The sequence below is a fragment of the Euleptes europaea genome, chromosome 20, assembly GCF_029931775.1.
Source record: "Euleptes europaea isolate rEulEur1 chromosome 20, rEulEur1.hap1, whole genome shotgun sequence".
In the NCBI taxonomy this organism is placed as follows: Eukaryota; Metazoa; Chordata; class Lepidosauria; order Squamata; family Sphaerodactylidae; genus Euleptes; species Euleptes europaea.
The window spans coordinates 3,840,211-3,865,961 of NC_079331.1; positions in this window are offsets into that span (position 1 = coordinate 3,840,211).

Sequence of the window (25,751 nt, forward strand, 5' to 3'; positions counted from 1 at the left end):
ATCTATTTTTGGAAATGCAGATTCTCAGCATATACCTCTATATAACCCGATATAGATAACTCTATATCTGCCTTGTCCCATTTCATTTATATTATTGCACAGATGTTTGTGGGAGGAAAGGCGGTATGGTATAGCCCAATCTCGGAAGCTAAGTAGGGTTGGTATTTGGGTGGGACATCCCCCCCCAAGGAAAACTCTGCAGAGGAAGGCAATGGCCAACCAGCTCTGCTTCTCACTTGAAGCTGGGGGTCACCATAAGTCAGCCGTGACTTGACGGCACTTTACACAGACACAAAGAAGTTACAAGCTTTCTGAATCCCCAAAACTGGTGAGTTTGCTTTTTTAAAAAAAAGATCAGGAAGTAGATAAGAACATAAGAAGAGCCCTGCTAGATCAGACGAGGGATCCATCTAGTCCAGCATCCTGTCTCACACAGATGCCAACCAGTTCCTCGGGAGGTCCAACGACAGGGCATAGAAGCTGAGGCCTTCACAGTAACATCTGAAGAGCCCTGCTGGATCAGACCAGTGGTCCATCGAGTCCAGCATCCTGTCTCACACAGCAGCCAACCAGTTCCTCTGGAGGTCCAACAACAGGGCAGAGAGGCTAAGACCTTCATGAGAACATCAGAAGAGTCCTGCTGGATCAGACCAGTGAGGGTCCATCTAGTCCAGCATCCTGTCTCAACCATCTAGTCCAGCATCCTGTCTCAACCATCTAGTCCAGCATCCTGTCTCAACCAGTTCCTCTGGAGGTCCAACCACAGGGCAGAGAGGCTAAGACCTTCATGAGAACTTCAGAAGAGTCCTGCTGGATCAGACCAGTGAGGGTCCATCTCGTCCAGCATCCTGTCTCACACAGTGGCCAACCAGTCCCTCTGGAGGTCCAACCAGAGGGCATAGGGGCCTGATGATATGAAATATTTCGACCTGAGACCTTGGATAGCAGCTGCCAGTCAGAGTAGACAATACTGACCTTGATAAGGCCATTGGCCTGACTCAGTACATGGCGTCTTCGTGTGCGTCCACAGGTAATTCACACTTGGGAGAGCGACAGAAAGATGAATGATAGCTAATTCATTGCAGCAGATCCATCTTGGATGTACATTCCAGGGGAACCTCTTACAGTGTGGGAGGGGGAAGAATAAAAATCGGAGCCCCAGGTTTCAAAGCAAGAAGAAATCATGAAGCTGAAACACCGACTGAAGAGTTCTGGGCTAGGAGAAGTGCGCCATGCTAGAAGCGGCTGTGGCGAAGTGCTGTACTTTTGTGCGAGGCAAGGACAGGGTGACCCCCAAAGAGTACAGCAGAATGTCAAAACATCCCAGCGAGAAGCCAAAGGATTGTGGGTCGCTTCCTACTTTATGGCTGTCGCAGGCGCGGAGAACTGACAGAATAATTGCCCGAGTCCTTTTACTTCCCAGACTCTTATCTCAGGTTTATGATGCAAAACATTTAAAAAGAGTGATTCATTAAAAACCGGTAATAATAATAAAAAAGGAACTCCTTTTCGGAAGGTCTGTGAGACTTAGCCAATCGGGGACCAGACCAGGGAGTGCTGAGGGAACAGAGCTCAGCAGGGGAAAGAGACAGCGGGGTATAGTGGTTAGAGGGAAAGGCTTTGGGGAGGGGCTGTGGCTCAGTGGAAGTGCCTCTGCTTTGGAGGAAGAAGAAGAAGAAAAGAAGAAGAAGAAGAAGAAGAAGAAGAAGAAGAACAACAACAACAACAACAACACCACATGAAGCTGCCTTCTATTGAATCAGAGTCTTGGTCCATCCAAGTCAGTATTGTCTACTCAGACTGGCAGCGGCTCTCCGGGGTCTCAGGCAGGGGTCTTTCCCATCACCTAACCTGCCTGGTCCCTTTAACTGGAGATGCCACTGGGGACTGAACCTGGGACCTTCTGCATGCCAAGCAGATGCTCTACCACTGAGCCACAGCCCCTCCCAAGAAGAAGAAGAAGAAGATCTGGTTTTTATATGTCGACTTTCTCCACCACTTAAGGAAAAATCAAATCGGCTTACAATCACTTTCCCTTTCCCTCCCCACAACAGACACCCTGTGAGGAAGGTGGGGCTGAGAGAGTTCTAAGAGAGCTGTGACTAGCCCAAGGTCACCCAGCTGGCTTCATGAGTTGGTATGGGGAAACCAACCCGGTTCACCAGAGTAGCATCCGCTGCTCATGTGGAGGAGTGGGGAATCAAAGTCGGTTCTCCAGATCAGAGTCCACCGCTCCAAACCACCGCTCTTAACCTCTACACCACGCTGGCTTCAATCCACGGCATCTCCAGTTAAAACGGCCAGGCAGTAGGTGATGTGGGAGGCCTTGCCCTGAGATCCTGGAGAGCCGCTGTCAGTCTGAGCAGACAATACTGACCTTGATGGACCAATAGTTTGACAATATAAGGCAGCATCTTGTGCGTTCAAGGCATGCCTGTGTGAAATTGGTCAGCTACAGCTGGTGGGATGCTTGGGAAAGGTATAGGGTTGCCAGGTCCCTCTTCGCCACGTGCGGTAGGTTTTTGGGGTGGAGCCTGAAGAGGGCAGGGTTTGGGGAGGGGAGGGACTTCAATGCCATAGAGTCCAATGGCCGACGTGGCCATTTTCTCCAGGTCAACTGATCTCTATTGGCTGGAGATCAGTTGTAACAGCAGGAGATTTTCTGCTAGTACCTGGAGGTTAGCAACCCTAGAAAGGTAACAGGCCTCAAATTGTTCCGAGGAGTCCAGCGGAAAAGCTAAATTGGCCCACTCGGCACAATCCATTTGCAGGCTGTCAATGCTGATTTTTTCCTCTTGGCAAGCCCCCCTCCTTAGTAAATAACCCCACGTCCAAGCATGATGGAGATCCAGTTGTGGCCTGCTTGTCTCTCAAGTTATAATTCCTTTCCCTACAGCTCGGCTGTAAATCCCAAAGTGATTTGCGGCGGGCCCCAAAGCGAGTAGTCTTTAAGGCCTGCCCTGCAAATCTTGCGGGTTTAAGAACACAAGAAGAGCTGGACCGAGACCAATGGTCTGTTTCCCGCGGTGGCCAACCAGAAAGCCAACAATTTGGGCATGGAAGTCAAAGCCTGCCTTCCACATCAGTTGCCTCCAGAGAGCCGGCAGGTGTAGTGGTTAAGGGCGGTGGACTCTAATCCGGAGAACCAGGTTTCATTCCCTCCTCCACATGAGCGGCAGACTCTAATCTGGAGAACCGGGTTGATTCCCCCACTCCTCCACATGAAGCCTGCTGGGTGACCCTGGGCCAGTCACAGTTCTCTCTGAACTCTTTCAGCCCCACCTACCTCACAAGGTGTCCGTTGTGGGGAGAGGAAGGGAAGGAGATTGTAAGCAGCTTTGAGACTCCTTAAAGGTAGAGAAAGTCGGTATATAAAAACCAACTCTTCTTCTCCTCCTAGGAAATGGCATTCAGAGATATACTGTCTCTGAACCTGGAGGTTCATTGAGCCACCATGGCTGAAAGCATTGATAGACCTCCTAGACTTTGCCTGATTCCCCCTTTGACGCCATTCCAGCTGTGGCCATCTCTGTATCTTATGGCAATTAATCTCTGAAGCTAATTAAACATTGTTTTTGCCCTGGGCATACTAAAGAATCTATAGCAACAGAAGGGTAAGGCAGTGCATGAGAAGGTCCTATGCATGACCATCTGTATTCTTCTGATTTAGAGAAGGGACATTGGTGAGACCAGAAGGTCCCACAAATCACGTATGAAATTTATGATACCTTGGGTATCATGTGTTGGTTATAAGAATGTGTTTTCACAATGGATGTGCCTTCCAGAGGTCACTAGCATCCTTCTCCTGCCAGGCGTTGTAGGCTGTTGTTCTGCTACAAATTTGTGCTCGGGGAGAAGCTGTGGCTCAGTGGTAGAGCATCTGTTTGGCAGAGGGTCCCAGGTTCAATCCCCGGCATCCCCAGTTAACAGGATCAGGTAGCAGATGATGTGAAAGACCTCAGCCTGAGACCCTGGAGAGCAGCTGCCAGTCTGAATAGACAATGCTGACTTTGAGGAACTGATGGACTTCTACTTGGCATGCAGAAGGTACCAGGTTCAATTCCCAGTATATCCAGTTAAAAAGGGCTGGCTGATGTGGAAGACCTCCACCTGAGACCCTAGAGAGGCTGCGGTACTTTGGTCATGTCATGAGGAGACGGGAAAAGACAACAGTGCTAGGAAAATAATCCCATAAAGCTAGGAAAAGGACAATAATGCTAGGAAAAGTGGAAGGCAGCAGGAAAAGAGGAAGACCCAACATGAGATGGATGGACTCAATAAAGGAGGCCACAGCCCTCAGTTTGCAAGACCTGAGATAAGCTGGCAACAATAGGACATTTTGGATGTGTGTGTTAAATGCCGTCAAGTTGCTTATGGCTTATGGCGACCCGATTATCTCCAGTAATTCACACAGTTGCCATAAATTGGAAGCTACTTGATGACACATGTCACACATGCACAATCTGTTTGCTAGCCGCAATGGCAGGATACACGCCACCCGGGTTTTTTCTTGGCCCGTTTAATGCCTTCTCGTTCCTGGACGTCGGCATTGCGAACGGTTTCAATAAAGTAGTGTCTCTCCTTGCTGCAAGCAAACGGTGCCTATTTTCTAAGGTAAAGGTAAAGGTAGTCCCCTGTGCAAGCACCGGGTCATTCCTGACCCATGGGGTGACATCACATCCTGACATTTACTAGGCAGACTATGTTTATGGGGTGGTTGGCCAGTGCCTTCCCCAGTCATCTTCCCTTTACCCCCAGCAAGCTGGGTACTCATTTTACCGACCTCGTAAGGATGGAAAGGTGAGTCGACCTTGAGCCGGCTACCTGAAACTGACTCCCGTCGGGAACGAACTTAGGTCGTGAGCAGAGCTTGGACTGCAGTACTGCAGCTTACCCCTCTGTGCCACAGGGCCTGTTTTCTACAACCTTTCAAATGCTGGTGGAAAAAACACACACACAAACCCGAGAATCGTCTCCAGCCACAGTTTTGGTGGATAAACAAAATGAGCCCCCGGGGAAGGCGGGAAGAACAGGTAAGCACCTTTAATCAGAGAATGCATTGGCGAGAAGCATTTGAAATCGAGTGGTTTCATTAGCTCAGCTCGCCAGACCGGCTCCCCTCCTACCCTGCTGGCTCCCCACCCCACCCCAGCTACACTGTCTTGCTTATCCAGAAGAAAATTCATTTTAATCGTTATTTGTAAGGATATTGCGCCGGAACGCGTACCTGGAATATTAAAGCAGGCGTAATGGAATATATATATATATATATTCCCGCCTTAAATCAGATCGAGCCTGTAGTGAAAGAGCCGGATAAATCCCGCGGAGAGTGACGAGGCAGGAGAAGGGGTGGACAAATTTAATTACTTCTTATCATGTCTGATGGATGCGGGTGGGAGGAAGGGAGGAAGAAGGGGCTTCTTGAAGTCGGCTCGGAGCCTTGTCTTCGGTGCTGTCTCGGGAAGCCTTGGGGGAAAGGAGTGGAGAGGGAAAAGTTGGGGTGCCACCACTAAAGGGTGGGCCTCATCAGCAGAATGAGGGGTAGAATGAACCAAGGGGAGAGGCTGTGCGGTGTAGTGGTTAGAGCTCAGGATTGGATTGCTGATTTCACACATAGATGGTGAGGGCATGAATGTCACCGTTGCTCAGTTATTTTAATTGTTAGCGGCAATTTAAAAAAAAATCTTGTGTGGTTTATTGCATGTCTGTGTTCCACAGCACCTAATATAATAGGCATGCTCCTCTGATCCTGGAGAGAAGAGGTTTGCATCATGACTAGTATCCATTTTGACCAGTAGCCATGGGTAGCCCTCTCCTTCATGAACATGTCCACTCCCCTCTTAAAGCCTTCCAAGTTGGCATCTGTCACCACATCCTGGGGCAGGGAGTTCTATGACCTTAGGCAGTTCAGGAGAGGGAGGGCATCTTGGCCATCTTCTGGGCATGGAGTAGGGGTCTCTGAGTGTGTGTGTGGGGGAGATAGTTGTGAAATCCCTGCATTGTGCAGGGGGTTGGACTAGATGACCCTGGTGGACCCTTCCAACTGTATGATTCTATGATGGATGGATGGATGGATGGATGGATAGATGGATAGATGGATGGATGGATGGATGGATGGATAGATAGATGGATAGATGGATAGATGGATAGATATATAGATAGATAGACAGATAGATAAGAAAAGCCCTGCTTTATCAGACCAAGGCCCATCAAGTCCAGCAGTCTGTTCACACAGTGGCCAACCAGGTGCCTCTAGGAAGCTCCCAAACAAGACGGCTGCAGCAGCATTATCCTGCCTGTGTTCCACAGCACCTAAAACAATAGGCATGCTCCTCTGATCCTGGAGAGAAGAGGTAGGCATCATGACTTGTATCCATTCTGACTAGTAGCCATGGATAGCTCTCTCCTCCATGAACATGTCCACTCTTAAAGCCTTCCAAGTTGGCAGCCATCACCACATCCTGGGGCAGGGAGTTCCAATGGTCTTGCTCACAGTTTAAGGCAGCTTCCTTCACCCATCCTTTGTCCGCGTGTGTATCCCCTGATCATTCCACAGCTATTTGGGAACTGGTTGAAGAAACTGGTGATGACAGCCGGCTTCGTAGTTTCTGTAGCTCACAGTTCGATGTTTGCGTAGCATCTCCCTCCTCAGTCCATTTGCTCCCGCCAGATGGCACATTTTATCAGGCCTGAGGACACCCTTTGCTCATAGGAGGAAAATAAGTGGTAGAGGGAGGGTGCTTCCAAAGCTCTCCGTTTGAAGCCACAGGAAACATCCAGAGAGGTTGCAGAGTGAAAAATGCCAAGCGTTCCAGGCCCACCATTACCAGGGGCGGGGGGAGCTGGATGAACAGGAAGGGAAAGCATTGGCCGCCACCTGTTTGCCTGCTAAAATGCATTCAGATCCATCGTAATCCAGATGGTTTCAAGTCTGAAGATGCGTTCGTATCTATCCTCGGGTATTACGAAGTGTACATTGATCAAGAAAACAGGGCTCCGCTCATCTCCTGCAAGGCTATAAAAGCCCATCATCCATTAGGAACTATCAAGCGTGCTTATACCTGGCCTTGAAGGAATGTGATGGATTCCTTTCACAGCATTTGTCTTTTTGTTTGCGGTGAGTGGTTTGGGGTCGGCAAAAAAATTCTTCAAGGAGCCATTGGGAGAAGCTTGGGGAGGGGTTGTGGGTCAGTGGCAGATGCAAGCTGAAGGTCCCAGTTTTAATCATAGAATCACAGAGTTGGAAGGGGCCAGCAAGGTCATCTAGTCCAACCCCCTGCATAATGCAGGAAATTCACAACTACCTCCCCCCCCACACACACAGTGACCCCTACTCCAGGCCCAGTGATGGCCAAGATGCCCTCCCTCTCATGATCTGCCTAAAGTCATAGAATCGTTGCTGACAGATGACCATCTAGCCTCTGCTTCAAAACCTCCAGGGAAGGAGAGCTCACCACCTCTTGAGGAAGCCTGTTCCACTGAGGAACCGCTCTAACTGTGATAAAATTCTTCCTAATGTTTAGAGGGAAACTCTTTTGATTTAATTTCAGCCCATTGGTTCTGGTCCGACCTTCTGAGGCAACAGAAAACAACTCGACACCCTCCTCTACATGGCAGCCCTTAAGTCCTTGAAGATGGTTCTCATGTCCCCTCTCAGTCTTCTCCCCTCCAGGCTAAACATACTCAGCTCCTTGAACCTTTCCTCATAGGACTTGGTCTCCAGACCCCTCACGATCTTTGCTGCCCTCCTGCTTGTCTACATCCTTCTTAATCCCTGGCTTCTCCAGTGAAAAACAATCAAAGGTAGCAGGAAACATCCCAGAGATCAGCTACCGGTCAGAGCAGACAGTACTGAGATAAACGTCTCCAAGCTCAGGGATAGAGCATCTGCTTTGCATGCAAAATGTCTCAGGATTAGATCTTAATACCATCAGCTGAAGGATCTTGGGGGAAGAGGTGTTGGAAAAGGGTCCTTCCCCCCTTATGAGATCCTGGAGAGCAGCTGCCAGTCAGAGCGGACAACACTGGGTTAAATGTATCAACACTTATGGAGAGAGAAGTCTTCTTTGCATGCACAAGGTCTCAGGATGAGATCTTAATACCCACCAGCAAAAGGATCTGGGGGAAGAGTTGTTGGGAAAGACCTCCCCCCACCCCCCCCGGAGTGAGATCCTGGAAAGCAGCTGCCAGTCAGAGTAGACACTTCCCAGCTCAGAGGTAGAACACTGGTTTTGTGCGCAGAAGGACCAAGGTTCAACCTCCAGCGAAAAAGGGATCTCAGACAGCTGGCGCCGGGAAAGATCGGCCTTCCTCTCTTAGAGAGGGGCTGCCGGTCAGAGCAGGCGATACTGAGTGAGTCCAAAGACCCATCCTTTGGGCAAGGCAGTTTCATACGGCCAGCGTGTGTAGGCAACAGAAACGCAGCTACAAACCCAGCAGCAAAAAGTAGGGCACTGAAGACACTGACAAAAATAGAAAGGAAGAGAAAACGCAATGAGAAGGTGAACATTTGCAAGTAGATTGCCGTTATTTTCCTGATAGCTGGAAGGGATTTGTCCCTTATGTTCCACTCAACGCAGATACTTCTAGTTTCCAGCCTTTCGATTTTCTGGTACTTTCTTCAGCCTGCCCCTTCCACAATGCACAACCCCGATGACTGCCACTGTGTGTGTTGCTGTTCTTAATTGATGTGGTGTGTGTGGCTTTGTATCATGCACCAGCGTGGTGCAGTGCTTAAGAGCGGTGGTTTGGAGCGGTGGAGTCTGATCCGGAGAACCGGGTTTGATTCCCCACTCCTCCACATGAGGGGCGGAGGCTAATCTGGTGAACCCCACTTCTGCACATAAGGCCAGCTGGGTGACCTCGGGCTAGTCACAGCTCTCTCAGCCCCACCTCCCTCACAGGGGAGGGGAAGGCAAGGTGATTGTAAGCCGGTTTGATTCTTCCTTGAGTGGTAGAGAAAGTCAGCATATAAAAACCAACTCTTCTTGTTGTTGTTAGATATCTCCATCTATCATGTTGTTTGCTAGTTGTATGCCACGTTACCCACCTCGAATCTCAGTAGCAAAGGCAGGCAACAGATAAATATTCAGCCTTTTTGTCTTTGCAGGTGTGTATTGATGTCTGAAAGGCAAGGTCTGCATGCGTGTGTGTGTATCTCTAAGGGGTATGACAGCAATTGGCAAGAGACAGTGATGGATCAGAGCTACCAGAGGTCTCCGCCAGGCAACATCTTTGTGAAATATCAAGCACTTCTGGATCTGACACCAGCCGACACGAATTGGAAAATCATCTATAAGATGCTCGGGAAGGTCAGGCGCCGGAATAAAACTCGAAACGTTCAGGCTGGCAACAAATTGGAAATTGGCCGGACGTGAGACACTTCATTCAGCGCCCATCGCCTCGGTCCGGACGAGCTCATAGATTTTTTTTCTCCCTCCCCTTCCTTAAGCGAGACGATTTCTAATAATAACACAGCCGTTGCTTTGACAGATAACTTTGGTTTTCCTCAGACCGGGACTTGCTCGGATGGCGCGGCGGCTGACCTGCAAAGCAGACGGCGGTTCGCAGGCATCTGACGGTTCACGGGCATACGCAGAGACCCATCTGCGGCGTCGGCGGAAGCCCACCTGGCACATGGCAAGGGGACTGACGGCAGAGGACACGGGTGTGTGAACAACTCGATATCTCCCCGGAGTCCTTTGCTGATGTACCGGGAGAGGAGGTTCACTTTCATGTTCTCAGCTGAGAATTCATTTGCCTGCTTTTAATGAATAATCACTTGTTGCTGGCACGGGGATGCACAAACCAGAGGAGGGCCATGGCACAGGGGTAGAACGTCTGCCCTGCATGCAGAAAGTCCCCGGTTCGATCCCTGTTTTAAAAGGAGGAGGTAGTAAATGACCTGAAAGACCTCTGACCTGAGACCGGTCAGAAGACACAACTCCACGCAATGGGCCAACGGTCAGACTCATGATGAGGCAGATTGATGTATATTCAACGGGCCTTATTGTTCAGTGGCGGAGCCTCTGCTTGGCATGCAGAAGGTCCCAGGTTCAATCCCCGCCGGCATCTCCAGTTAAAAAGGGTCATGTAGTTGGTGATACGAACGACATCCACCTGAATCCTTGGAGAGAAGCTGCCAACTGGAGTTGGCAATACTGACCTTGACAGAGCAAGGGTCTGACTCAGTGAAGGCAGCTTTGTTTAGGGAGGGGGTGCATGTGGCTCAGTGGTAGAAACTGCAGAAGGTCCCACTTTCCATCCCTGGCTCTCTAGTCAGCAAGAACAGATAGGAGGAAATCTGGAAGTCCTTTGCCTGAGACCCTGGAGAATCATGACCACTCACTGCAGACAAAGCTGACCTTGATTGACTCAGGATAAGGCAGTTTCATGTATATTCACGGGCCCTAAGGCTCAGTAGAAGACTTGCTTTGCTTGCAGAAGGTCCCAGGTTCAGTGTTCATCATCTCCAGTTAAAACCTTCCAAGTTGGCAGCCATCATCGCATCCTGGGGCAGGGAGTTCCACAAGTCATCTTTGTTGCCCTCTTCCGAACCTATTCCGTTTTCCTTTGATTGAAAATTGACTATGGTTCATGGATGCAGAGCAGAGCTACAGCGAGGAGTAAAACTAGAAAATGTGGTCTTGGACTTCGCTGACGGTTGCTGCCCCTTCACATAAAAAATGTAATTAGTGGTTGTTTTGCTATAACTAATGTTTAAATTGGGGGAATTACACAAAATTCAATGCAACCTTGTTCCGCTGAATGGCTATTTCAGCGGTAGAGCGGCAATGGAGTAGAAATCCGGCATGATTTTCTGCCTTTGCGATCTGTTAATTGGAATTTATGCAAATGGCTGTGGAATCTCATGAAGCCCCGGGTAGAAGGCCTGAAGCATTACTTTCGACATCCCAAATCATGACTCCCCCCCTCCCTGTCGGCAAAACCAGCAGCCCTCCGTGAAATCTCCATTTCATGAATGCAAAACCTGCAAACCGATTTTTGAGAACTTTTCCCCCGCTTTTCTGCTCGCATTCATGAATTTAAAGATGCTCCAACTCCTGTGTGGGAAAAGCAGAATTTTGGTACTTGGAAATGCTTTGAATAGAACAGGACGCAGTTTGATGCAGGCAGATGGGACTTTTGAACGTTGGAATCCTCTGACTTAACAGGCTTCCTCGGGAGGTGGCGAGCTCTCTTTCCCTGGAGGTTTTTCAGCAGAGGCTAGATGGCCATCTGTCAGCAATGCTGATTCTATGACCTTAAGCAGATATGAGAGGGAGGGCATCTTGGCCATCTTCTGGGCATGGAGTAGGGGTCACTGGGGGTGTGGGGGGGAGGTAGTTGTGAATTTCCTGCATTGTGCAGGGGGTTGGACTAGATGACCCTGGTGGTCCCTTCCAACTCTATGATTCTAATACATCCAAACATCAAATTGTGCAGTGTTTTAGGATAACGCCTAGAATCTCAAATAGTGGCACAGCCCAGTAGGATGACCTGCCTTCCATTGCTCCACCACTCCACCCTGATCTGGGGGGAAAAGATCTCGGAAGATCTCCATGGGTGCTCACGCGTGTGCATGCTCTCTCTTTCTCTCACACACACAATGGTATGGGACTATACAGACACAGCTGTATGGAACAGACACTACTCTATGGAACAGCTGCTTGGAACTACCTTGTGTGTGTGTAAAGTGCCTTCAAGTCACAGCCGACTGATGGTGACCCCTTTTTGGGGTTTTCATGGCAAGAGACTAACAGAGGTGGTTTGCCAGTGCCTTCCTCTGCACAGCAACCCTGGACTTCCTTGGTGGTCTCCCATCCAAATACTAACCAGGGCTGACCCTGCTTAGCTTCTGAGATCTGACAAGATCAGGCTAGCCTGGGCCATCCAGGTCAGAGCTGGAACTACCTTGGGGGAACAAAAATTAATGCAGAATACATTACTCGATGTCCTAACCTGGATGGCTCAGGCTAGCCCAATCTCGTCAGATCTGAGAAGCTAAGCAGGGTCGGCCCTGGTTAACACTTGGATGGGAGACCCTGGAGGAAGCCCAGGGTTGCTATGCAGAGGCAGGTGATGGCAAACCCCCTCTGAATGTGTCTCTTGACTTGAAAGCCCTATGGAGTTGCCATAAGTCAGCTGCGACTTGACGACACTTCCCAAATAAACACACACACAGGCTTTTTGCCATTTTCAAAGCAATCTGCTTTAAAATGGTCCCAAAATCTCACAATTTCCCCCATACTTTTCCTTTCCCCCACAATTTTATTTTCTCAGCCCTGGATTCCTCAGCCCTGGATTTTCTCAGCCCTGGATTCTTGTCTTACTTTGTTCCCAATTACCTCCTGCAGCCTCTGCCTTCGCCATCACCATCCTCTCTCTTTCTCCTGTTCCCATACCCCTTCCTCCACCAACCTGCATTTGGTCCCCGTGGTCACTGGCACCATGTTTATTTACGTCCTGGCATTAATCAGTTTTGCAGCCTGGGTGGCATTTTTAGTGCAGGGTATATAAAGGATGCCATCAGCATTAGGCTCCAATTATTTCTCTATAAATAAGGGCATCACTGCTTCTAAGCACCCTTGGGTGGGTGGGTGGCCATATTTTCTAATCCTTCCCCGTGTGTCCCCCTCCCCCCCACACACATTCTCAGTCTGAACATGGGACCAAGCCTTTTTTACGAGACATATAAGTGCCTGACCAAAACCAGGTTCTTTCCTCTGCCATACCAGAGGGAAGTTCCAAGAAAAATCCTTATGAACAGAGACTATGTGTCTGCCTACAAAAAAAGAAACAGAATCGATTGAGCACCTGTTATTTGGGGGCACTTCACACAATAAAATTCATAGCGAAACTATCAGACTGTTGCTAGAAAGGTTACCTGGAAGATCTAACAAAATTAGACTTAGAATCATAAAATCATAGAGTTGGAAGGGGTCACCAGGTTCATCTAGTCCAACCCCCTGCACAATGCAGGAAATTCACAACTACCTCCCACCAACACCTCCAGTGACCCCTACTCCATGCCCAGAGGATGGCCAAGGTGCCATCCCTCTCATGATCTGCCTAAGGTCATAGAATCAGCATTGCTGACAGATGGCCATCTAGCCTCTGCTTAAAAATCTCCTGGGAAGGAGTGCTTACTACCTCCTGAGGAAGCCTGTACCACTGAGGAACCGCTCTGACTGTTAGAAAATTCTTCCTAATGTCTAGACGGAAACTCTTTTGATTTAATTTCAACCCGTCGGTTCTGGTCCGACCTTCTGGGGCAGCAGAAAACAACTCAGTACCCTCCTCTCTATGACAGCCCTTCAAGTACTTGAAGATGGTTATCCTATCCCCTCTCAGTCTTCTCCTCTTCAGGCTAAACACACCCAGCTCCTTCAACCTTTCCTCATAGGACTTGGTCTCCAGACCCCTCACCATCTTTGTTTCCCTCCTCTGGACACGTTTCGGCTTGTCTACATCCTTAAATTGAGGTGCCCCAAACTGAACCCAATACTCTAGGTGAGGTCTAACCAGAGCAGAGTAAAGCGATACCATCACTTCCCATGATCTGGACACTATACTTCTGTTGATGCAACCCAAGATCGCATAAATAAGAACCACCAAATGACACAATTGGTTGCCCAGTTTTGCTCCCACTTTTGCACCCAGGTCTGTAATCACAGAAAAGAATGAGAAGGGCCTTTAATCCTGAAGAGTGGCAGAGATTTTAGTTCCTGAAATGACTTACTCTCTAGTATTTGCACGGGAGAATGTCGAAGTGTTAAATTGCTGACAGATATGTGTAGTTTTTAGCTGGTACCTATTAGGACTATCCTGTCTTTATCAAGACCATTTGCATATAAATATTATTCTTTCTGTAATTAATGTTTCCTTTATATACCTACTGGTCGTGGACTGTAATAGTAAAGAACTAAGGGCTAAGAACAGGTCCTGAAAAAATTTATCCTTCCAGACAGAAAACAGCAACCGTCTTTTTTCTATTCTTTTGGCCGCATCTTTATTAATTTCTTCTGTGTAGATCTGGAGCACCACTCATTCTTAGTAGATAGGACAGATTACTACGATGTAGCCTAAATCAGTCCAATTGAATGAGAAGAGATGAAACAGAAAGGCTTTGTCCTGGCTGCCAAAAGGACGCTTGTGTGTGGATTCTGAACGAGGAGGGATCCATAATCTTGTTAAATTGGTGGGTAGTTTAGGGACTTGAAGAGCAGAGAATGGGTACTACCACAAAATGGTTGCCATGGGCTTATGAGGCCAGCCCAAAAATGTTGAGAGGTTGCAAGCCAAGCATCCTCCTGTGATGGAGGCAGCGGCCTCTGAATGGGTGTTCCTGGCAGACAGAAAGGTGATGCACAGGAGGGGCTGTGGCTCAGTGGTAGAGCCTCTGCTGGGCATGCAGAAGGTCCCAGGTTCAATCCTCAGCATCTCCAGTTAAAAAGGGCCAGGCAGTAGGTGATGTGAAAGACCTCTGCCTGAGATCCCGGAGAGCCGCTGCCAATACACAATTGGCAATAGACAATACTGGATGGACCAAGGGGTCCGATTCAATGTAAGGAAGCTTCACGGGTTCATGTATTATATGGGAGGGGCTGCGGCTCAGTGGAGGAACTTCTGCTTGGTCTGCAGAAAGGCCCAGGTTCAATCTTCGGTATCTCCAATTAGGGATCAGGTGGTAGGCACCTGAGGAGGGTGGGGTTTGGGGAGGGGAGGGACTTCAATGCCATAGAGTCCAATGGCCAAAGTGGCCATTTTCTCCAGGTGAACTGATCTCGATCGGCTGGAGATCAGCTGTAATAGCAGGAGATCACCAGCTAGTACGTGGAGGTTGGCAACCCTAGTGGTAGGTGATGTGATAGATCTCTACCCGAGACCTTGGAGAGTTGACAATGCTGACTTTGATGGACCAAGGGTCTGATTCAGTGTAAGGCAGCTTCATGTGTTCACGATAGGCATGCCGAGAGATGGCAAAGGAGTGAATCTATAACAGTGCTCATAGACCACCAAACTTGATATGAGTCTTCTTCCTTAAGTCTTCTGGAGAGACCTTATCCAGTGCCAGAAGGTTCCACAAGTGGATGTACTCAACAGGGCCTTCTTGGTGGCAGCACCCTCTCCCTAGAACCTTCTCCCCAGGGATTTTATCTTGTCCCCTTCCCTTCCACGTTTTAGAAATAAAACTACCTGCTTTTGTCAGGCAGTTAGACTCAGATGATAACGGTGATCCCTCAATTTTTTAAATTCTGATTTTATCCTGTTTATCCTATCCAAAATATTGGATTCTGGTTAATTACTGGACAGCTCTGTTTTTATTGGTGCTTGGCATGGCTACTGAAGTCCCCCCCCTCCGCCCCGTATCTGGTTTGATTATACGATTGTCATGCAGTCATTTTAAAGGGTCCTATTGCCAGCCTCAGCAGTAGTCTTAATTTATGGTCTGCTCTTATGATCGTTTTATGGGCTGCTGGTTTGCAGCTCCTGTATTTGGATGGTTTTACTGCTCGGAGGTGAGTTTAATGAATTGTTTTTAAACGGTTTCATTTTTTTTTCCAGCATTGCTTTGAATTTGCATCTTTCGTGGTTTTATGGCATCTTGTTAGCCATCCTTCCCAAGTATCTGGAGAGACCGGGACAGACAAATACACTGGAAAGGTGGGATACACATCTGGAGAGTTAATGAATGGATTGAACCCGTCTCCCTGTGATAATAATATTCAATATTGAGGGATTTCTTTTTGTCCCCGCAAACGTTCAGATCTGCATTCAGCCAAAACAGAGGTTTATCCTCCACAATGACAAGATTTATTTTTTCAGCTACAGTATGTATATCCTGCTTTTCTCCCCAAAGATGCAAAGTAGCTTACAACTATGGTTGCCAACTCCAGGATGGAAAATTTCTGGAAATTTGGTGGAGGAGCCTTGGGAGGGCAGGTCTTAAGGACCTCATTAGGGTTCAATGCCATAAAGTCCAACCTCCAACACCGCCATTTTCTTCTGGGAACCTGATCTCTGTGGTCTGGAGATCAGTTGTAATTCTGGGAGATCTCCAATCACCGTCTGGAGGTTGGCAACCCTACTTACAATGTTGTAAGTTTTATCCTCAGAACAACCCCACAAGGTTGGTAAGGCTGAGAGAGAGAGAGAGAGAGAGAGAGAGAGAGAGAGAGAGAGAGAGAGAGAGAGAGAGAGAGAGAGAGAGAGAGAGAGATCTTCTGGGCATGGAGTAGGGGTCACTGTGTGGGATGTGTAAGATTTTAATTAATTTAATTCTAGCATATTAGAAAAATGTTATTTTTCTATTATATTTGTAAGCTGTGGTTATTTATATAAGTCAGTAGAAAATAGTCCTGTCTAACTTAAACTGAACAAAGCAGGTGATTTTTCGTATCTGGTACAGGATATCACCAAATAACAGATGAAATCATATGCATGTGACCACAAAGATGAGATCAGAGTTAGGGTGGATTTGAGAGGAGGAGATATTCAAATCCTCTTAGAACAAAGAACTCTGGAGAAGTATAAATATGAGGACTAGGCGGAGTCTGTTAGGAGACTTTCACTTTTGAACCCGAAAAGGGCTGAAATGTCTTCCTCTTTTGCCTGGCAAAATAAAAAAAAGCTTTTTTCTCCCTTTGCTTCTTAAACCTGGCTTCGTCTCTACTTTGTGATAATAAATCTGGTCACAGAGGAGAGTGTATATTTACATCCAACAACTGGGGGTGTTGGGGGGGAGGTAGTTGTGAATTTCCTGAATTGTGCTGGGGGTTGGACTAGATGACCCTGGTGGTCTTTTCCAACTCTATGATTCTATGAGAGAAAATGACTGGTCTAAGGCCACCCAGCAACCTTCCATGGCAGAGCGGGGATTCGAACCTGGGTCTCCCAGATCCTAGTCCAACACTCACACCTAGGGTTGCCAACCTCCAGGTACTGAAAAAGTTACAGAAAAAAACACCTATGCTATAAAGTCAGTTAATACAAATAAATAGCACAAGGCTCATAGATATAGATATATGCAAGTTGTATTAACCTCCATGTACTAGCTGGAGATCTCCGGCTATTACAACCGATCTCCAGCCGACAGAGATCAGCTCCCCTGGAGAAAATGGCCGCTTTGGCAATTGGGCTCTATGGCACTGAAGTCCCTCCCCTCCAAAAACCCCGCCTTCCTTAGGCGCTGCCCCCAAAACCTCCCACTGGTGGCGAAGAGGGACCTGGCAACCCCACCCAGACCATTATGCCATGCTGGCACGGCCGCCATCCACAGCCTGGGTTTCCGCAGCGCCCCTCTTTGCTTTGCAAAGAAAGAGAAACAGCACGACATCCAGCTGCACTGGCGGCAATATTTTTGCAAGCGCACTCAGCCTCACCTGGATCCAGCCGGTCCATGGAAGCGGTTTCCATAGCGATGCGCCAGACAGGTGAAGGCTTTGGCCTCCCTAGCCTCCTCCGAGGCCTCCTCCTGCACATGCCGCGCGGAAAAGTTATTTCCTGACCTGATTCTCCTTTCGCCACCGTTCCCAGCATCGCCTTCCCCGCCGTTGCCATGGAAACCCCATCCGCAGCCATCCCTGGTCCTCCCGTAACTTGGAGTGACACCAGCGGTACCCCTCAGGGAAGAGCATACGGACTCAATTTGGGTCCTTTATTTTTTTCCGAGGGCGTAACCGGGCCACCTTTCCCCCTCCCGCCTCTTCTCGTTCAAAAGCGCTGAATAAAACATTATTAGAAAGGGACGGGAGGGAGGGAATAAATGAGCCGGCCCCTCTCCCCCATCTGCCTCTGAGGTCTTTTGCAACAGAAATGCTCGGCAGCCATTTGTCTCCCGCTGATGCCGGAGGTTCGCCGTGCCGGGGACCGGCTCCTCTTTGGTTACGAGGAGACCGCGATAATAAGAAAAGACGATGGAATTAAAACAGCCGTAGGGGTGGAGAAAGAAAAGGCAAGGTTTCTTGGGCGGGGACGGTCACCTCAGCCTGCCTTTTCTCCTTCGTTCCCATAGATTCGTGCCATTCTAACGCCACGTCGAATGATACTCTGGTTTTAAAACAGTGAGATTCGAGTCCAGTAGCACATATGAGACCAATAAGATTTTCAGGGTACGAGCTTAGGATTGAACATACATGAGGCTGCCTTCTACTGAATCACACCCTTGGTCCGTCAAAGTCAGTATTGTCTACTCAGACGGGCAGCAGCTCTCCAGGGTCTCAGGCTGAGGTCTTTCACATCATCTACTTGCCTAGTCCCTTTAACCGGAGATGCTGGGGATTGAACCTGGGACCTTCTGCATGCCAAACAGACGCTCTACCACTGAGCCATGTCCTATCCCCATGAAGCTGCCTTCTACTGAATCAGACTCTTGGTCCATCCAAGTCAGTATTGTCTACTCTTACTGGCAGCGGCTCTCCAGGGTCTCAGGCAGGGGTCTTTCACATCACCAACCTGCCTAGTCCCTTTAACTGGAGATGCCAGGGATTGAACCTGGGACCTTCTGCATGCCAAGTAGGTGCTCTACCGCTGAGTCACGGCCCCTCCCCAAAAACACATGAACACATGAAGTTGCTTTCTACTGAACCAGATCCTCGGTCCATCAAAGTCAGTATTGTCTATTCAGACGGGTAGCAGCTCTCCAGGGTCTCAGGCAGAGGTCTTTCACGTCACCTAGTCCCTTTAACTGGAGATGTCGGGGTTTGAACCTGGGACCTTCTGCATGCCAAGCAGGTGTTCTACCACTGAGCCTCGTCCCCTCCCCTCTTCCAAGAGTCAAAGCCCTCCTCATCAGATGAAGGGAGCTTTGATGATTGAAAGCCCGGCCCTGAAAATCTGGTTGGTCTCTAAAGTGCTGTTGAGAAAGAGAACTTTGACTCAGTGGTAGAGCCTCTGCTTGGCATGCAGAAGGTCCCAGATTCAATCCTTGGCATCTCTAGTTAAAGGGACCAGGCAAGTAGGTGATGGGAAAGACCCCTGCCTGAGACCCTGGAGAGCTGCTGCCGGTCTGAGTAGACAATACTGACTTTGATGGGCCAAGGGTCTGATTCAGTTGAAGGCAGCTTCATGTGTTCATGTGTCTTCCCTCCCTCATGCACCCCTGCATGAGGGAGGGAAAAAAATCAATTTTGGTATCAAGGATGAGCACCTTCCCACGAGGACAGATATCCTTGGCCGCAAACCCCTGCGCTATTACTGTCCGATCTGAATCAAAAAAAGGTAATCCAAGCTTTAAGTACAACTGTGAGTAAATCACAACAACCACATCGTGCTTTCCTACCCATGTACCTAAGGGCAGATTGGATGTCAGAAGGCTTTCTTCTGTTTGCGCCTGCATTATAAATGGAATCTATTTAACTTTATTTTCTTTGGGCCTCTTGCTGAGAATTAAACCTAACAAACACACGCATATATATGAAGACCAGAAGCGACATTTTATTTCCCCTTTTAGGAGCAAAGGTTTCTTATTGAGTCCTCCCAGGATGAAAATGAAGGGGAGGGGAGGTCTTTGCAAAAACAAAAACAGCATCCTCTACTGTATTCAAAGAATAAAATTCAAATTAATTACAGACAGACACGCGCACAAGTATCTTTTAAAGGTCTGCCTGTCGGCAGCCTCGGCTGAGAGCTATTCTCGAAAGCGAGAGCGTTTTATCCTCAAGTTAAGGGCGCTTTAAAGCGTTGGATGATAGGTCGTTTCAGTCAGAGCTGTCTGCAAAGAAGGATCAGGGTGATCTGAAGCCATCTGCCACGCGTCCCGATCTGAAAGCGACGCTCGCCTGTTGCAGCGGATTCTCGTAATCCAATTTGACAGTGGGAAACAGTGCGGTGTGCAACGTGCCCCCGCTCTCCAGGATGAAACGTTGCCGATCTGTCAGGCTCTTCGCAATCCTTCAGGGAGCAAGGTGGACGGCTTGGCCCGACTGGTTTCTCTCCGTTAAACCCAAATCCAATTGTGCAAGCATTCTTCAGAAACAACGACAGCACGGTGCTTGAATCAATGACTGTGAATTCTGTCATCTGAGGCCTTCTTCTGTGGACACCTTCGCTGGTAGAAGCGAGGTAGGGGAGGGCAGGCAGAGCCTTGTCAGTGGTGGCTCCAAGGTTGTGGAGCTGTCCCCACAGAGGCTTGTTGAGTGCTGGATTTAAAGCATTCAGGTGCCAGGCAAAGGCATTTTCTTCCTCGCCAAAACCTTTTCATAATCATCTCGTGGTTGAACACATGAACGCATGAAGCTGCCTTATACTGAATCAGACCCCCCTTGGTCCATCAAAGTCAGTATTGTCCACTCTGAATGGCAGTTGCTCTCCAGGGTCTCAGGCAGAGGTCTTTCACATCACCTACTTGCCTAGTCTCTTTAACTGGAGATGCCGGGGATTGAACCTGGGACCTTCTGCATGCCAAGCAGAGACTCTACCATTGAGCCATGGTTGGTAGATTCCAATCAAGGAGCAGAGACCTACAAGATTTTCGGGTGCAAGTTTTCGAGAGCCAAAGCTCGCTTTGTCAGATATGACAGGAGATTCAACTCTCAAAACCTTATACCCGAAAATCTTGCTGGTCTCTAAAGTGCTATTGGACTCAGCTCCAGCTGTTCTACGGCAAACCAACATGGCTATCCTTTGAAACCAATCCTGGAGTTGTTACTGAATATCTTACCCCTTGATAATATTTCATAGAATCGTAGAATCACAGAGTTGGAAGGGACCACCAGGGTCATCTAGTCCAACCCCCTGCACAATGCAGGAAATTCACAACTACCACCCCTACACACCCCCAGTGCCCAGAAGATGGCCAAGATGCCCCCCTCCCATGAACTGCCCAAGTTCATAGAATCAGCATTGCTGACAGATGGCCATCCAGCCTCTGCTTAAAAACCTCCAGGGAAGGAGAGCTCACCACCTCCAGAAGAAGCCTGTCCCACTAAGGAACCACTCTAACTGTTAGAAAGTTCTTCCTAATGTGTAGACAGAAACTCTTCTGATTTAATTTCAACCTGTTGGTTCTGGTCCGACCTTCTGGGGCAATAGAAAACAACTTGGCACCATCCTCTATATGACACCCCTTCAAGTACTTGAAGATGGTTATCAGATCCCCTCTCAGTCTTCTCCTCTTCAGTCTAAACATACCCAGCTCCTTCAACCTTTCCTCATAGGACTTGGTCTCCAGACCCCTCACCATCTTTGTTGCCCTCCTCTGGACACATTTGTTGTGTTAGTGTTGCTCTTTGCTGTTGTTAGACAATAATCCCACTTTCAGAGACTCCTTGGTGTCTCCGCTTGCCAGGTGCATAGTATCCGCCCTCCAGACTTGGGTCCTGGCCAGAAGCAAATTCTTTCTCCACATACGCACACCATCTGTCTTTGTAGAGATGGGGACTGTGTTCCTCCTTAATAACTTCACCTTGTCTCACTGTGTCGGGGGGCGGGGGGGATCTGTACTCTCTTTCCCCAGCAACAGCCAAAGGGAAGACAATATTGAATTTTGTTTTTCGAGTCTGAAGAAGCGCTGAGGTAGCACCGAACCCATCAGCAGGACTCTTTTGCTTGGAGAGAGACTGCAACTGAAGCTCGAATGGCGCCTCTGCATAAACGTGTTGGGGGACTGTGGCTCAGTGGTAGAGCATCTGCTTGGCATGCAGATTGTCCCAGGTTCAATCTCTGGTATCTCCAGTTAAAGGGACTAGGCAGGTCGGTGATGTGAAAACCTCTGCCTGAGACCCTGGAGAGCCGCTGCCAGTCTGAGTAGACAATACTGACTTTGTAACCATGGTCTTGGAATTTTCTTTCCTGACGTTTCGCCAGCAACTGTGGCAGGCATCTTCAGAGTAGTAACACTGAAGGACAGTGTCTCTCAGTGTCAAGGGTGTAGGAAGAGTAATATATAGTCAGAAAGGGGTTGGGTTTGAGCTGAGTATTGTCCTGCAAAAGTATTGTCCTGTAAGTATCAATCTTGATACTTACAGGACAATACTTTTGCAGGACAATACTCAGCTCAAACCCAACCCCTTTCTCACTATATATTACTCTTCCTACACCCTTGACACTGAGAGACACTGTCCTTCAGTGTTACTACTCTGAAGATGCCTGCCACAGTTGCTGGCGAAACGTCAGGAAAGAAAATTCCAAGACCACGGTTACACAGCCCGGATAACCTACAAGAACCAATGAACTCTGACCGTGAAAGCCTTCGACAATACTGACTTTGATGGATCAAGGGTCTGATTCAGTAGAAGGCAGCTTCATATGTTCATGTGTTTATGTGACTTTAATATATTGTAGTGCTGTGCCGCCCTGCCCTTCCATATTCACAATTAAACCTATTTTACTGTTGAATAAGAATCTAGAGGCAACACGTTAATGATCTCTTTTATTTCGGTTGCTAATTAGTCACAGCAAAAAAAAGAGTGTAGTTTCAGATTTTGATTTGGGGGAAAAATATCCAACATCATTAACAAGAATGTAGCCAGAGAGATCAGGGTGGCCCCGCCTGTATGAAACATCTGTCACACTTTGGAGAAACCGAACCTCAACTCCCACTTCGACTGCAAGAACGGCCACCTCGGGCAAGAAAGTTCAGCAGGATTTCATCTGCAGGCTTTGAGCTGAATGCCATTCCCAAAATGCGCATGGGGTGAGAAATGCATTGTATTCCTAAACTGAAAACACTTACCCCATACTAATTTTCCTAAGTGAGAAATTATAGTGGGTGGATTGTAATGATCACGAAAAAGATTTGAGAAGAATCTCGCCTCGACAAAAATATTGACTCGGTTCGTGCAAGAGCCAAGATGTGCCAAAAAGAACCCCCCGGAAGAGTTTTTCTCCCACCCTCCCAGGACGTTTTCCAAAAGCGTTATTAGCACAGTCGTTTCCTGATGCTCCCTGACTGTCAAGGCCATAGAAATTATGCTTTACATGTGTAGGGTTGCCAAGTTCACATTGAGAAATTCCTAGAGAATTTTGGGAAGAGCCTCAGAAGGGTGGGTTTTGGAGAGGGGAAGGAACTCTATGGCGTTGAAGTCCCTCCCCTCCCCAAACCCCAGCCTCCTCAAGCTCCACCCCCAAAACCTCCCGCCGGTGGCGAAGAGGGACCTGGCAACCCTATAAAGGGGTGAGGTCCCAGGTTCAATCCCTGATATCGCCGATTAAAAGATTTCAGGAATCTGGGTTGGAGAAGGTGTCAGCCTTTGGGCTAAACTTTGAGCTAAACTAGAAATCACACACCAGTCTGGAGATCACAATCAAGGGAGACTAGGAGGCTGAGCAGAGGAATAGCAAGGGGGGAGGGAATGCAAACCCCTTTCCCTTCCAGATGTTTTAGGTTTTTTTCGAGCTGCAGGCCAAAAACAATGTAGTTGAAAAGTTTCAGGAGAAGAGTGCCTAGAACATAAGAAGAGCCCTGCTGGATCAGGGCAGTGGTCCATCCAGTCCAGCATCCTGTCTCATGCAATGGCCAACCAGTTCCTATGGAGGTCCAATGACAGGGCATAGAGACCGAGGCCTTCATAAGAGCATAAGAAGAGCCCTGCTGGATCAAACCAGTGGTCCATCTAGTCCAGCATCCTGTCTTATGCAATGGCCAACCAGTTCCTCTGGAGGTCCAACACAGGGCATAGACGCCAAGACCTTCATGAGAACATTAAAAGAGCCCTGCTGGATCAGACCAGTGGTCCATCTAGTCCAGCATCCTGTCTCACACAGGGGCCAACCAGTTCCTCTGGAGGTCCAACAACAGGGCAGAGAGGCCGAGGCCTTCATAAGAACATCAGAAGAACCCTGCTGGATCAGACCAGTGGCCCATCTAGCCCATCTAGAGTGTGACTGGCCAAAGGTCCTCCAGCCCGCTTGCATAGCACGAGCGGGGATTCGAACCTGGGTCTATCAGATACTAGTCTGACACTCTTAAAAGCTATACCACACTGGCTGTCCAGATCATGACTGGGGGTTTTCGGGAGAGTTTCTGTGACTCACAGATAACTGTAGCTCTGCTCCACGCCTAGTAAAAGTTTTGGTAAGCTAACGCTACCTGGGAAGTCTTCAAATGGTGAGAAAGACCCACATCCTTGGCAAAAGGGTTTCAAGATGCCCTTTCAGCCCACAACTGTAGCAAGTTATCAGAGAAAAGAGGCTCAGATCCCTCCTTTCTTATCTCCGTTCCATATACACAGAGCATAATAAATTGGCAGGGTGTCCTTCTGTTCGTTCGCTCGTCGGATGAGTTGACAGGAAATAAAGTAATGTGTCTTTTCCCTTCTTCTCACAGTCTTCTTTGCTGGCTGCCACCTGCCAGCCCACATTTGAGTGAGTGAAATCTCTGACGGGTAACTGATGCCTTTGGGGAACAGGGTACAGCTGTCGCTTTTTTAACTGAGCAGTGGGCGAGGGTTAGGAAGACAAACTCCCCCTGGCCTGGGAGCGAGGGGTTTTGGTGTTTATCCCCCACCTCTCTGCTCAAAAGGTATAGAATAAAATCAGGTTTTTACTGGGTACAAAACCGGTGCAAGAAGAAGAAGAGTTGGTTTTTATATGCCGACTTATATGCCAGCATGGTGTAGTGGCTAAGAGCGGTGGTTTGGAGCGGTGGGCTCTGATCTTGAGAACCGGGGGTTTGATTCCCCACTCCTCCACATGAGCGGCAGAGGCTAATCTGGTGAACCAGGTTGGTTTCCCTGCTCCTCCACATGAAGCCAGTTGGGTGATTTTGGGCTAGTCACAGCTCAGCCCCACCTACCTCGCAGGGTGTCTGTTGGGGGGAGGGGAAGGGAAGGTGATTGTAAGCTGGTTTGATTCTTCCATAAGTGGTAGAGAAAGTTGGCATATAAAAGCCAACTCTTCTTCTTCTTCTTCTTCTCCTCCTCCTCCTCCTCCTCCTCCTCCACTTAAGGAAGAATCAAACCAGCTTACAATCACCTTCCCCACCCCACAACAAATACCTTGTGAGGTAGGTGGGGCTGAGAGAGCTGTAAGGGAGCTGTGACTAGCCCAAGGTCACCCAGCTGGCTTCAAGGGCAGGAGTAGGGAAACCAACGAGGTTCTCCAAATTAGAGTCCACCGCTCATGTGGAGGAGTGGGGAATCAAATGCAGTTTATAATCATCTTCCCTTCCCCTCCCCACAACCGACGCACTGTGAGGTAGGTGGGGCTGAGAGAGCTGTGACTAGCCCGAGGTCACCCAGCTGGCTTCATGTGTAGGAGCGGGGAAACAAATCCAGTTCAAATCAAATCCTGTTCTCCAGATCAGAGTCCACCGCTCCAAAACCACTGCTCTTAACCACTACACCACACTGGTTCACTTTGGAGGGTGGACTCTATGGTATTGTAGCCCGCTGAGGTCCCTGTCCTCCTCAGGCTCCACCCCCAAAACTCCAGGAGTTTCCCAACCTGGAGCTGGCAACTTTATGCCCCCCCACCCGTTGGCCGGGTGGGGGGACCTGGTGATTGTAGGACCCCCTCTCTTCTAGGAGCATCCTTCCTGGAGATCAGTCGCCTGCGGTGGGAGAGGGAAGGCAAGAACGTCCCATTCTTCCACTGGCAAATTTAGTCTGGATCCATCCCAGTGTTTCATACAACCCTGGCATCTCGTAAAACAAGATCGTAAAACCGGGAGTGTGGAAGGTGCTTCTGAACGGCTGGAAATAGTCCCAGCGGCGCAGCAACCGGAGGCCGGATTTTATTTCCTGCAGAAGGAGCAGACAGGAGGGGAGGGACTTCAATGCCCTAGAGTCCAATTGCCAAGGTGGACGTTT